Source organism: Nannospalax galili, unplaced genomic scaffold, assembly GCF_000622305.1.
Source record: "Nannospalax galili isolate Female #2095 unplaced genomic scaffold, S.galili_v1.0 scaffold534, whole genome shotgun sequence".
NCBI lineage: Eukaryota > Metazoa > Chordata > Mammalia > Rodentia > Spalacidae > Nannospalax > Nannospalax galili.
Genome location: NW_008333994.1, coordinates 159,007 through 173,320, shown reverse-complemented (window position 1 = coordinate 173,320; position 14,314 = coordinate 159,007).

The following is a 14,314-nucleotide window of genomic DNA, read 5'->3' as shown; positions in this document are numbered from 1 at the left end:
TGTTGGTTTGGTCAGTTTTTTATCACAGCCCCAAAGTGGCAACTTAGGACAGTCCTATTGTGTATTCCCTCCATAATGAAAGCGTATGTTCTTAAAGCTTCTAAGTTGTATGGAAGAAAGTACATTAGTGCATTACTGAAGTGTTAAATGCCCCTTAAAAATAGTTGAGTAAACAACATGTGTAATTATTCTGCAGGGAAACAGTGCTTAATTAAAACACAGAATCGTTCTATTAGCACAGGCACCTGTTGCTCCTATGGCTCATTTCTTCCTAAAATAACTTCATTCCTGAACAAGGTGCTCTCCCTAGTACTTCCTGGAGAAAGTCCATTTGGATCTTTTGCTCAAGGTTTGTGCGTGTTGGGTCCAAACACTGTGTTAGTATACTGTCTATCACACACACATACATATATATGTGTACACATGCATGCACACCTGCAGAAACGCACACATACATGCACATATACTTACATTCAGAAGCACATATGAGTACACATATAGAGACTACATATACATACATACATGAATACACACATACACGAATACAAATACACATGCACACACATCTACACACATAAACAAATGCATACACATACACACATGCACTCCCACATGCAGGCACACACATACTTCATAAGGAAGGTATGGATTTATCAAGATGACAGACTATCCTTGTGGACTCTGTAATCTGGCATTTTCTAAAATACTGGGCATCCAGGCATTATAGGCCATGATATTTTTGTTTACAAATGACCAATAGAAAAATTAATGATCTCTGTTGAAATAACATTGTTTTTACATGATCCCAGCACATATGTGTTTTAAGTTTCATTAAGGATTTTTGAGACAGTGAAATGGCTCAGCAGGTTCAAGAACTGGATATGCAGGCCTCACCTGAGTCTGTACCTTGGCATCCGTGGAAAAAGAAAACTGATTCCCCAGTGAAGTCCTCTGACCTCCTCGGGTGTGTGTGCAGGTATGCTTATCTGCGCTCTCTCTCTCTCTCTCTCTCTCTCTCTCTCTCCCCTCCCTTGTCTGTCTCTAAATCACTCCCAATCTCACTCACACACAAAATACACATGAAATTAAATTTTTAAAAAATTTGACAGTATTTTCATTTGAATTTTTAAATTTCTGTTAAAAGCCCATTTTTTGGAAGATGTACTGTACCTTGACCACTGACCCTCACTGCAAAGTCAGTACAGACACTAAGCTCTGAATGAGAGACTGAGCAGAGAATCAGCAGCTGGATTATGAAGTACTTCATATGATAAGAAAACAGGCAATGACCTACAAGATAGAGGTGCAGGAAAGGACTTTCTAAATCAGACATCTATTGCTCAGGAATAAAGGTCAAGAATCAACCAGTGGGACCTCATTAAACTAAAAAGCTTCCATACAGCAAAAGAAGCAACCAAGGAAGTGAAGAGAAAACCCAGAGTCGGAGAAAAATCTTTACCTGCTATACATTGGACATATTAATATCCAGAATATACAAAGAACTCAAAAAACAAAGAAACAAGAAAACAAATAACCCGATAAAAAGATGGGCCAAGGACCTGAACAGAGAATTCTCAAATAAAGATATAAAAATGACCTAGAAACACCTTTAAAAGTGTTCAACATCCTTAGTAATTAGGTAGATGAAAATCACAACTACGAAGATTTCATCTTACCCCAGTCAGGATGACTAAAATCAAGAGAACTCCTGACTCCAAATGCTGACAGGATGTGGAGAAAGAGGAATGCTCACTCCCTGCTGGTGGGAATGCAATTAGTGAAACCACCATGGAAAGCAGTGTCAAGAATGCTTAAAAAACTAAAAATGAACCTATCATATGATCTGTTTATACCACTCCTTGCCATAGACCAAGGACTCCTTCTACTGTAGAGACACTTGTACATCCATGTTTGTTGCTGCTCTTTTCACAATAGCGAAGAGATGGAAACTATCTAAATGTTCCTCAGTTGATGAGTAGATGATGGAATTGTGGAGTACTTACACAATGGGGTTCTACTCAGCTGTAAAGAAAGATGAAATAATGAAATTTGCAGGTAAATGGATGGAACTAGAAAGTGTTATACTAAGTGAAGTAACACAGACGCTGTAAAACAAACAATGAATGTTCTCTCTTATTTGTGTATTTTAGTATCAAATCCTTCTATGTGAGTAAATATCCTGATGTAACCACAGAAACTAGGAAAATGGAAAGGAACCAGGGAGGTATAGGGAAGAAAAGAGCCCAAGAGACGGGATAGTAGAAACCAGATGTTACCAAGTGGGGAATTGGGAAAATTGGGGTATTCAGCTGGGAAAGGTGGATGGAAAGTTACACAAAGAACCATAAGGTAAAGGGGAATAAGGAGCTCAAGAGAGGGAGGGTAATTAGAGAGAGGTATTATCAAGGGAAAGGGGAAATGGAGGTACTTTAACTGAGGAGAGAAGTTAGACAGGGAAAAACAGAGAGTAGAGATAGTAAAGCTTAGAGGCTGTGAAATACCAGAGGGAGATGTATTATTTAAAAAACCTACTGAAAAATACATGTACATTATCAGAACATGAGTGCACGTGTTTACCTGAAGGGTATATAACAAGAAACGCAGTGCCAGACAGAAGAAACCCCCCTTCAACTTGTTGGCAGCATGGTCCATGAGACTCCCAAGAGAACGCAAGCTATTGCCACGGCCTTGATTGCCTCCCACAACTTGAAAGTAAGACCCTATTTCTCAAGACAGGACATACTTTGGACACAGGACTTGGGGCAATGGAGTTGGAACTGACCTGGAAATCTCCTCTCTGAAGACTAGCTCTCATAGTTCTGGAGGATACTATGTAAGCTGGTAAAGAAAAAAAAAAAAATCAATCAATGGTCCAAACCCAGCCTCAAACCTAATAACCACAATGACTGGCACAGCAAACTATATTGGTGCAGTGGTGGCACTTTTATCTTGGGGGTGATCAACAGCTGTCTAGTTGGATTTAAAGCCCACTCAATGGGGGGAACTCATGTGTGGTACTGTAAACATAGCCAAACACACATGACTAGAGAGTCATAGATCTTAGAGAAAACCCCACCCCTCTCATATTCCTAGACACATAAAATGTCTTATCATAGCCAAACACACATGACTAGAGAGGTCATAGATCTTAGAGAAAACCCCACCCCTCTCATATTCCTAGACACATATAATGTCTTACTGTATGCTAAATATGGATCCTTATATTTGCAGACAAGTATATCATTCATCACTCATCAAAGAAGCTTCTTTTTGCAACAGATAGAGGCTATTACAGAGTTCCACAACTGGTTCCACGCATAGAATAATTGTGTGAGAGATGCCCAGCCCTAAATGACACATCTATAATGTAACCTCTACACCTTAGGCTCTTGGAACACAGCAGAACAGAGGGCAGAGAGAATACTAATGAATCGGTCAGCTCTCATTGTTGAAGCTCTCTCATAAAACAGAGTGCGATGAACACCAAAGGCTACAACTGACCAAAGTGTAGAGAACAAGAGACTGCAGTGTGTGTGTCCCTGAATAGCACCCCTATACTAAATCTCACCCACCCAAGGCTCAGGGACCATTGTGAAAGTGGAAGTGGAAAGACTGTAAAAGCTAGGTTTGGTGCATAATCATTTAGGAAACAGTCTTCCATGTCTCTGGGACCTTGCTTATATGAACTTACTGCAATGTGCAAGACCCATGCATACTCAATCAGACATAAACCCAGCATAGAACTGGGGAAATGGGCAACAGACCCCAACCTTAGCCAAATAACTATTAGCAGCTAATTAATACTGGGTGAGGGAGAGTTGATATTCTTTAATGGAGAGACTCTAGATAAGCTGGCTAGACCCCAGTGGATGAACTCACACTGAAGGATGTCTGAGTGTACTAACTTGACCAGAGAGGCCCTAACATATATGACAGAGTTCATGAAATCTGGTGGGGGGTATGGATGGTGGGAGGGTGTATGAACATGATTAAGATGTTTTGTATAAGATGCACAAGAATTCAATAGAAATATAAGGAAGCCAAATTCCAAATGCTCTTGATTGATTTCTGCTTTGCCTTTGGATGGACATTTGATTCTCTCATATTTTGTCAGGTTTTCTCACCAACCGTTAGGACTTGAAGCAAACTCCTTTCACAATCTTTGCAGTTTCATTCATTCAGTATCTTTAACGTAGGGTTTTCACTCATTGTAGTTAAGTGCTAGTAAAAACAAAAAACAAAAAACATGGTTTTCCCTTTCAAACAGCATTTCTTGAATTTCATCATAACAATGGCTGATCCTGCTGCCTGGGCATGAGTCTGCCTGTACCTGATCCTACTGCACCTCCTGCCTCAGAATAACTGGAGCGCTTTCTTCCCATGTCTTAACACACACCTTGTCATTGAGTGTTTCTCCGTGATTATGATTGGGAACATTTCTACTCAAAACATTTTTATTCTTTTGTGTTTGCAGATTTGATTCCAAGTAGAAGTATTGACAAAGAATATGTGCATTTATATGCTAATAAATACTATCGATTTGTATTTGATGAAGACTAAGCCATTTCCTCTTACAAAAATGCATGACAGTAATTTCCGCCTTTCCCTTACAGTAGCAATGGGAGCAAATGTTGTACATTTTAGGGGCAGTTGAAATACTTTATCCGATAAATCATAAATGATATCTTCTTTGTGAGTTAGGTATAAATTTTCCCGTGTCTTGCTGTGAATGTCATGAGTAGTTCCCTCCTGTTTTTTGTTTTGTATGTATGATAGTGTTCTCAGGAATAATAGCATATTTTACTGAGTTCTTATGAATGCCAGAGAGGTTTGTGATCATCATTTTAAGTATATTGCCTAATTTAATCCCCACATTTGTGATGTAGTAATGGTTAGCATTTCCATTTCACTGATAAGAAAGCCTTAGGATGGAAATAGAAATTCCTCATCAGCACAGCAGGCATACGTTAGCAGAGCAAATGTGCCTTTTGGGAAAGACATCACTTACGGTGCTTTGGAAGGGCTCAAGAGTAGCAGTCTCTGCCGCTGGTCGTGTAGACAAAGGCTTGGAGTTTATGAAGAAACTGGATCCAGGCACACTCAGTATCCATTTACTGTGATGACTGAAAGATATACAGGAAATGTTATTCAATTGGTGACAACATGGGGTCACAGAGGGCAACCTTCTTCATGACAGAAGCCCAGGGGCAACTTGAGGCCAGGATGGATGTCCAAAACTTCAGGAGCTGCTTGAACTTCAATAGTCCCTGAAGACATTAGTGGAATTTCTCGATGCTTTATTTTAATTATTATTTAGTCATTATTTAATTGTCATTTTTATATTTTATTGAGGCGCAATGTTTGTGAGCCTCTGTTTTGTGCCATGGGATAATTTAATAGATGTGTAATACACAAATCGGGGTGACAAGCCCCTCACACATTACTTATTTCTAGGTGTTGGAGAGGTTTATACTTCTCTATTTATTCTGAAGTGCATTATAGATAATTATAATCAAAGACTGCTGGACTGCTATAGAGAACCACAACTATTTCCTCCTAATGAACTACATTTCATTTCTGTGTATCTAAATTTTTGATAGACTCTAGAGCCCGTGTTTGGAGGGAATTCTATGTATGATATGCCAATTTTATGTATCAGTCCTTTCAATGAAATTATGGAAAAATTAAGTGCAGTTGACATTGCACTTAGAACCCAAGAAAGACAACTGATGTTTTCACTAAGTGTATCCATGAACCTTCTTGAGTAAAGTCATCAAACACAGTATTATACCTTAGCACATGGAGAAAGGAGAGTGTAGACAAGACCTTATTTGCAAGGACCGAACTCTGTGATGGTTAATCTAGATTGTGAACCTGACAGAATCTGGAGTCACCTGGGAATGAACCTGGAGGCAGGTCTTTAGGAGAGTTTCTAGATTATGTTGGTTGAAGTAGGGGGACTGACCCTAGGTGTGGGTGGGACCATTCCTTGGATTGGGAGTTTGAACTGAAGTGTGCCGACCACCAGCATTCATCGTTCTGCTTCCTGACTGGATACAGTGTGACCACCTGCCTTAAGCTCCTGCCACCATACCTTCTAATCCACAGACCATTTCCTTAAACAGTGAATCAAACAAATCTACCCTCCTTGAAGTACTTTGCCAAGTATTTTGTTAAAGCAAGCAGGGAAGGAAGTAATGCAGATGGTGTGTGATAGCAAAAGCTTAAAGTGCCTCAAGGGAATTCCAGTAAAGATGGTTTGTTGTATTTCTTTGGAAGTAAAGGGTACTGGTTGAGGCCAGTGAAATAGGCTGAACAGAACCTGCCAACAAACACACTGGAAGGGCTTCCAGGTGGTGAACAGATGCAGTTATTTCAGCAATGTCAGGGCCAGGGTAGCAGCTTAGCACACAGGGCACTAAGGGCAGTGGCATCACGTTGGCAGTAAGCCACCACAGGTGCTTGCCTTTCTCACCAGGTCACCCTTTGTGGTGGTTGGAATGAAAATGTCCCCCATAGGCTCCAGGTGTTTGGACATTTTGTCCCCAGATGGTAGCACTGTTTTGGGAGGTTTGGAAGGTGTGGCTATCCTGGAAGAAGCACATTACTTTCCCATCCATTGTCCTCCACCAGCCCTCTAGGCATTAAGTCATAGGGAGAGTGTGTATCTAGGCTAAGTCCTTGGGGCTATAGTGGGAAGTTTTAGGCAGTTCCCTTGCTTCGGGATCAACCAGGGTGGGCAGAACTGAGGAGGTTAGGGCTATTTCTTTAGCTGCCCTGTCAGCCAGATTGTTTCCCTTCTGGATGGGGTTGTTCCCTTTTTGGTGGCCCGGGCAGTGGATTATGGCTAGTTTTGTTGGGACCCAGAGAGCTTGCAGGAGGTCTAAGATCTCTTGTTTATTTTTGATAGTTTTTCCCTCTGCAGTAAGGAGGCCTCTCTCTTGATAGATAGCCCCATGAAAGTGGGCAGTGGCAAATACATATCTGCTATCTGTGTAGCCATTGAGTCTCTTTCCCTTACCCATCTTTAGGGATTTGGTAAGTGCAATCAGTTTAGCTTTTTGGGCTGATGTACCTATTGGCAGGGGCTCAGCCCAAATGACTCTCGAGGTAGTTATAACCGCTCCCCCAGCATGGCTTTTACCATCTCTGATGAAGCTACTTCCATCCATATACCAGGTTTCTTTGGCGTCAGGCAAGGGGACATCCTTCAGGTCAGGCCGGATGCAATGCACTTATGCCAGAATTTCAGTACAGTCGTGGAGTGGGTCCCCAAGATCTGGCAACAGTGTGGCTGGGTTTAGGGCCGTCGGTACCTGGAAGGTAATTCTGGGTGGATTTAAGAGCAGAGCCTGATAATGAGTTAATTGGGCATTGCTCAACCATTGATCAGGGGGTTGCTTGAGCACTCCCTCGAGGGCATGAGGGGTTGCCACAAGCAGGTCCTGTCCCAGAGTTAATTTGTTAGCATCCTTAACCAGCAGGGGCACTGCTTCTATAATTTGCAGGCAAGGGGGCCATCCAGCTGCTACGGGGTCTAATTTCTTTGATAGGTATGCAATAGGTCTCTTCCAGGGACCTACTTTCTGGGTGAAGACTCCTTCTGCAATACCTCTATGTTCATCCACATATAGACAAAAAGGTTTGCTTATGTCTGGAAGTCCTAAGGCAGGGGCCTCTAAGAATTTGCATTTTAGGGTTTCAAAGGCCTCTTGTCTTTCCTGTGTCCAGCCGATAGGTATGCAATAGGTCTCTTCCAGGGACCTACTTTCTGGGTGAGGACTCCTTTTGCAATACCTCTGTGTTCATCCACATATAGACAAAAAGGTTTGTTTATGTCTGGAAGTCCTAAGGCTGGGACCTCTAAGAGTTTGCGTTTTAGGTTTTCAAAGGCCTCTTTGCTGCCCTTCCTTGAGGATGTATCCTAGATAAGTCACTTCTTGTAGACATATTTGAGCTTTTTTTGCTGAGGCCTGGTATCCCAAGTCCCCAACTATGTGGAGTAAGTCCTTAGTACCCTCTAGGCAGGACTTCTGGTCCAGTGCTATGATCATTAAGTCATCTACATATTGTAACAAACTTATATTGGGGTGTTGGGCTCTGTACTCACCCAGAGCTTCATGCAGAGCCTCGTTGAATATAGTTGGAGAATTCTTAAACCCTTGAGGCAGACACGTCCAGGTCAGCTGGCCATTGATTCCTGCCTCCAGATCATGCCATTCAAAGGCAAAGTAGGGCTGACTGCTGGGAGCTAGTGGCAGGCTGAAAAAGGCATCTTTGAGATCCCGAACTGTATACCATTGTTGATCTGGTGGCAGGGTACTGAGTAACGTATAAGGGTTGGGGAGAGTGGGATGAATGTCAATGACTCTTTTATTTACCTCCCTCAAATCTTGTACTGGTCTATAGTCCCCGGATTGGGGCTTCTTAACAGGCAGGAGTGGGGTGTTCCAGGCCAACTGGGTCGTCCTCAGCACCCCCAGTTCCATCAATCTTCTGATGTGTAGAGCAATTCCACGTTTTGCCTCTAGGGGCATAGGATACTGGCACACTTTAACACGATCTGCTCCCGCTTTGAGTTCAACATATAAGGGAGGCCTGTGTCCCGCCAGGCCCATACCCCCTGTTTCTGCCCAGGCTTGGGGAAATTTTTGGAGCCAATCGGATATATCAGGGTTAGGTTGAATCGGCTCTTCATGGAGTCTATATTCCTCGGTCAGGTCGTTGGTGACTAAAACCTGAATTGGTGCCCCATTGCAAAGCAGGGTGGCTCCTTTATCTGTGAAGTGGATTTGTGCCCTCATCTTTGACAATAAGTCTCTGCCCAACTAGAGCCAGTAATACCTTAGCTGATTGCTTGTTTTTCTTGGGAGGGATACCCAGCCCTTCCCTAAATCTACTGTTCTTTGGGTAGTCCATGAGTAGGGTTTTGTTCCTGTGGCCCCCTGTACCCACATAGTTCTGGAGGACACTGGCCCTCTTGGCTCCGATAGAACTGAATTCTGGGCACCAGTATCTACCATAAACTCAATTGGCTTCCCCTCTATTTTCAGGGTTACCCTGGGCTCAGGGAGGGGACCTGAGCCCTGTCTCCCCTAGTCACTGTCTTCACCTCCAATTAGAGCCGGTAATACCTTAGCTGATTGCTTATTCTTCTTGGGGCAGTCCTTCACCCAGTGCCCTTCCTCCTTGCAGTATGCACACTGGTTTTTCCCTACCTTATTTCGTGGTCTGGATCCCACCAATGAGCTCACTCCATACTGGGGGTTGGTTGCCAATAATATCTCTCTGAGGTCCTTCTTGTGGCAGGCCTGTTGTCTCTCCAGGACCCTGGTCAGGCTTGCTTCCTGTCTTTTTTCTTTTCTTTCCTCTTTTTGTTTTGCTGTCTCCCTCCTATTATAAACCTTTTCTGCCACTGCTATTAAGTCTCTAAGGTTCTTTTCTCCTAGTCTATCTAGAGACTGCAACTTCTTCTTGATGTCAGGGGCTGCCTGGTTAAGAAAGCAAACATCACAGTTTGGGCTGATTCCTCCACTTCTGGGTCATACAGAGAGAACCGCAGGAAGGCGTCTTGTAACCTCTCTAAGTATGCAGCCAGGCTCTCTTCAGGCCCCTCTCTGACATCATAGACCTTAGACATATTGGTGGGTTTTCTAGCTGCCGTTTTGAGACCTGCTAGCAGAGTCTGGCGATAGACCAGGAGCCTCTCCTTACCTTCTGCCATGTTGTAGTCCCAATTGGGATGGCTAGGGGGAAAGCTGGCATTAATGATGCCTGGGTCTGTGGTAGGGTCCCCGGTGGGGCCCGGAACCAATTTCTGGGCTGCCTCCATGATCCTGTTTCACTCCTCAGTAGTGAACAGGGCACTCAAAAGCTGGTGGCAGCTGTCCCAGGTGGGCTGGTGAGTGAAAAGAACAGTTTCCAATAAGTTAATCAAGTCCCTGGGGTTTTCAGAGAAAGGCGCATTCTGTGAGCACCAATCATAAAGATCACTGGTGGCAAAGGGCCAATAATGAAAGGGCTGATTGCCCTCTCTATCTGGGGGCCCAGCTGGCTGGAGGGGGAGGACAACAGTGTCAGGCTGGAGGGCTGCCCTCCTCCTGCTCCTTGTGGTCTGTGCAGGCCCCTAGGGCAGTGACAGTGATTCCTCAGAGTTAGGAGGCAGGGTCTGCACTTGTGGCACTGTTGGCAGGACACTTGTCTGAGGGGAGTAGGGTGGGGGAAAGATGTCCCTCTCCTCCGTGCCTCCCTGGAGAATGGGTTTCTCTTTCACCTTTGGTCTGAGAGGGAGGACCTGTGAAGTTGGGGGGGAACAACAAGATTAATCGGGGGAAGAAAGGACTTGACCCAGGCGGGGGGACTGTCAGGTCGCTCGATGAGGCCCCGCCAGGTTACGATGTACGGAATCTGGTCCTGGTGGCCCGTATGTGGGCAGAAGATGTGGTCCTCTACTCTGGAAATCAAACTCAGGTTGAAAGTCCCTTCAGGGGACCATCCAACATTTAAAGAGGGCCAATCAACCGAACATAAAGTTGTCCATTTCTTCTTTTTTACATCTACACTATTGTTATGGGCAATCGTCTTAATGTCCCCCCAGTGGACTAGCATAAGATCCAGAGGGGAAGATGGGGTGTTGCCCATAGTATTCGTCAGTCCTGTCTGTTTCACCAACAAAGAAATTAGAACAAAGAGCACAAGACACAGGAATGACACAGACAAACAGAGGGCACAGAATAAGCTGCCGCGGCTTTCAGATGGTCTGGACTCTTGGCCGGGTGAGTTCCCTGGCTCAATTATGCCAAAGACCGTATTGATAGGATGCGCATGTCGCACAAGACACAGGAATGACACAGACAAACAGAGGGCACAGAATAAGCTGCTGTGGCTTTTAGATGGTCTGGACTCTTGGCCGGGTGAGTTCCCTGGCTCAATTATGCCAAAGACCGTATGGATAGGATGCGCATGTCCCAACAGGGCCACGAGGTCCTCTGAGGTTTCAGACAGACTAGTGTCCTGGTGGGGTGTCTGATGACGAGCACCCACCCCGGCGAGGACGGGGATGTCTCCCAAATCCTCCAGGTCGCCTCGTTAGCATTTCAGTGACAACAAAAAACTGAGATCAGATGGCCGCGACCAAAGTGAAAGTATAGAGAAGACAGGCACACACACAATTTACAAAAACTTATCCGGCTGGTTGATCACAAACCTTTTGGAGTAGGTTCCTCTCAGGGGGTCTCTGGGGGGAATCCTGGACGAGCCCCCAAATGTTATACCTCATTCACAGGACCCCAAGAAGACCACCGAGGACCCAACACACCAAAAATGCAAAAGCAGGGTTTATAGTTTATTTGGGCTTAACCTCAGGCTCTCAGACCGCACCGATATAACGGAACCATGCTGAGAGCCCCAGGTGGGGGAAGAAGGGGCTCTTTATAGGTTAGAGACAAAGGGAGGAGGGGAATAACAGTGTCACCAAGAATCCCACGCGTACCAACACACCTTTGAACTGATTGGTTGTACAGGATGTGGTCGTGGAGATTTTTTATTGGCGGGTGTGGTTCTCAGGGTTGTGGAATGTGCTGGCCATCTGTGTGGTCAGGAGTCTTTATTTTTACTCTATAGAACAGTGTTCATACCTGGGCTTATCTAATCTATAGTTTCCTGGAAGGGAAACAGCAGGGGAGGAGTAGCAGCAGGTGTCCATTTCAAGCATTACATAAAAGCTGAAAAGAGCAATCAGTGGGGTGTCAGGAGGGGTTGAATGAGGGGGGGATCTCCGGGTCCTACAGTACAACAGAACACAATGATAACTAGAAATTTTCTTATTTAATTGTGAACAACTTAAACATTTCCTGAGTCAATTTAGCGAGGTTTCAAGCATTCTCACTGGATGGTAATAGAGCATGAGGTCAGCATTCAGGAGCAGCTGAGCATGCTGCTCTCTGGGAGCAGTCCGGAAGACTCAGACCTAGCCGGTCACTATCAGCAGAGTGTGTGGTTCACACAGGTCCCGGCTTCAAATGAGTGCTAGGAGGGCAGAAGGAAAGAGGTATTTGTGCCTTCTTTGTAACACTCTTACTTAGAAAAGTGTGTTTCTTGAGCTCAAGTGCTCGCTGCATTTCAGTTAATAACTCCATATTGAGTCTGCTACTCATGTGAAATGAACATTACTAACGAGTGTTTCCTACACTCCACCCGGTCCCCATTTCTAGGGCTTAACTCTAATAGACTGCTGAATTTATGTTAATTCACTGAATTTGTGAAGCAATGCTACGAGCCCTAGATGGGAGCTCTCACGTCTGCATTTTTCAGGTTAATTTTGAATTATTCCCTTACCTTTCTGTTTTGTTCAGCAAAGGTTTATCCTGGTTTCTGTGAACGAGGAATGAGGTTTTATAAGAAGTGTTTCATCTAATCCTTGTGGGGCTCTGAGTGTTTTCTTTCGTTAATTCTGCAGTCAGATGAGGAGCTCAAACCTCAGGGAAGTGTACCAACTTTCCTAAGATCACAGAGGATTGTGCGGCAGAGATGAGTTGGTCCAACGTGGAGGGAAGAAAGCACATTGAAACTCAGGGTCACTGGTCCTGCCTTGTTCTTGTCAGGTGACAGTGTTAAGGGCCTGTGATGACTATCTGATAGCAAGTTAGACCAGGTGGTGAGATTCGATTACTTAGTAGAATGACACACTCAGTTCACTTGTAGAAAATAAATAATTACCCTTCTAAAGGAGAGGGGCAGTTCTGCGAAGACTGTGTTCAATCTTTCTCAAGCTGTTTATTTTAGGTGCCATCCCAGAACTCTGAATCACAAAACCAGAGGACATAATTGTACTTTTAGATGTCTCCAAATTGAATCCTGTAAGTCCTAAAGTATGTGACCAGAAACCAGTGCACCTGGGCTAAATCTTTATTCTCCATTAGTTTGTTTTATTTTCAAGTTCTATTGTTCTAAAACACCTCATAGCAGGCATTGGACCGATCGTTCTGTGTGATTCTGTGATAACTACATTCTCTAGACCTGACTCTGATGGCTATGTATTCATGTAGTCACAATATTTTTCCAATACTACAAGCAAAACTTTTCTCATAAAGCAAGAACACCTGCTTGCCCCTCCACAGTCATCATTAGCCTCTAATATATGCTCTGTCACTATGGAAATTCAAGGTTTTCATTGCTGTGGAATTAAACCATGTGTACTCTTTTCTCTGGATTATTTCCGTTATCACGATGTTTTTGAAGGTTATCATGTCAAATTGAACTTCATGTTTACCTGGGTAAGGGTTTCGATTCTTGTGCCTGTATCTTTGGTAATTTTGAGTCGTTTCTCACACCAGCTGGGGGTTGGTGTCTGTAAATAGCCTGAGATCTGCCCCCCTTGCTCTGCAGGTGTGAATCCTGCAGCACTTTTTGAATACTGCTTCTTCATTTCTACATTACCACGATGTGTGTTCATTCCTGGGTTCATTCAGTTCCGTCTATCTCAGCACCTATCATTTGACAATGGTATTTTTATTGCTGCTGCCTCTTGGAAATGCAGAAATTCTGAGGTGTGGGTCCTCCGGTTTGTAAGGGTTTCGATTCTTGTGCCTGTATCTTTGGTAATTTTGAGTCGTTTCTCACACCAGCTGGGGGTTGGTGTCTGTAAATGGCCTGAGATCTGCCCCCTTGCTCTGCAGGTGTGAATCCTGCAGCACTTTTTGAATACTGCTTCTTCATTTCTACATTACCATGGATGTGTGTTCATTCCTGGGTTCATTCAGTTCTGTCTATCTCAGCACCTATCATTTGACAATGATATTTTTATTGCTGCTGCCTCTTGGAAATGCAGAAATTCTGAGGTGTGGGTCCTCCGGTTTTGTCTTTTCAGGATGCTGTTGTTGGCTAGAAGCCTGTGGTGGCATCCCCTCTAGCCTGTGGTGGCGTCCCCTCTAGCCTGTGGTGGCGTCCCCTCTAGCCTGTGGTGGCGTCCCCTCTAGCCTGTGGTGGCGTCCCCTCTAGCCTGTGGTGGCGTCCCCTCTAGCCTGTGGTGGCGTCCCCTCTAGCCTGTGGTGGCGTCCCCTCTAGCCTGTGGTGGCGTCCCCTCTAGCCTGTGGTGGCGTCCCCTCTAGCCTGTGGTGGCGTCCCCTCTAGCCTGTGGTGGCGTCCCCTCTAGCCTGTGGTGGCGTCCCCTCTAGCCTGTGGTGGCGTCCCCTCTAGCCTGTGGTGGCGTCCCCTCTAGCCTGTGGTGGTTTCTCCGTCCATTTCTGACTGCACCCTGTTGTCCTGTGATACTAATGAGGTCAATTTTCCTTTGTTTTTCTTGACTAATGTTTTC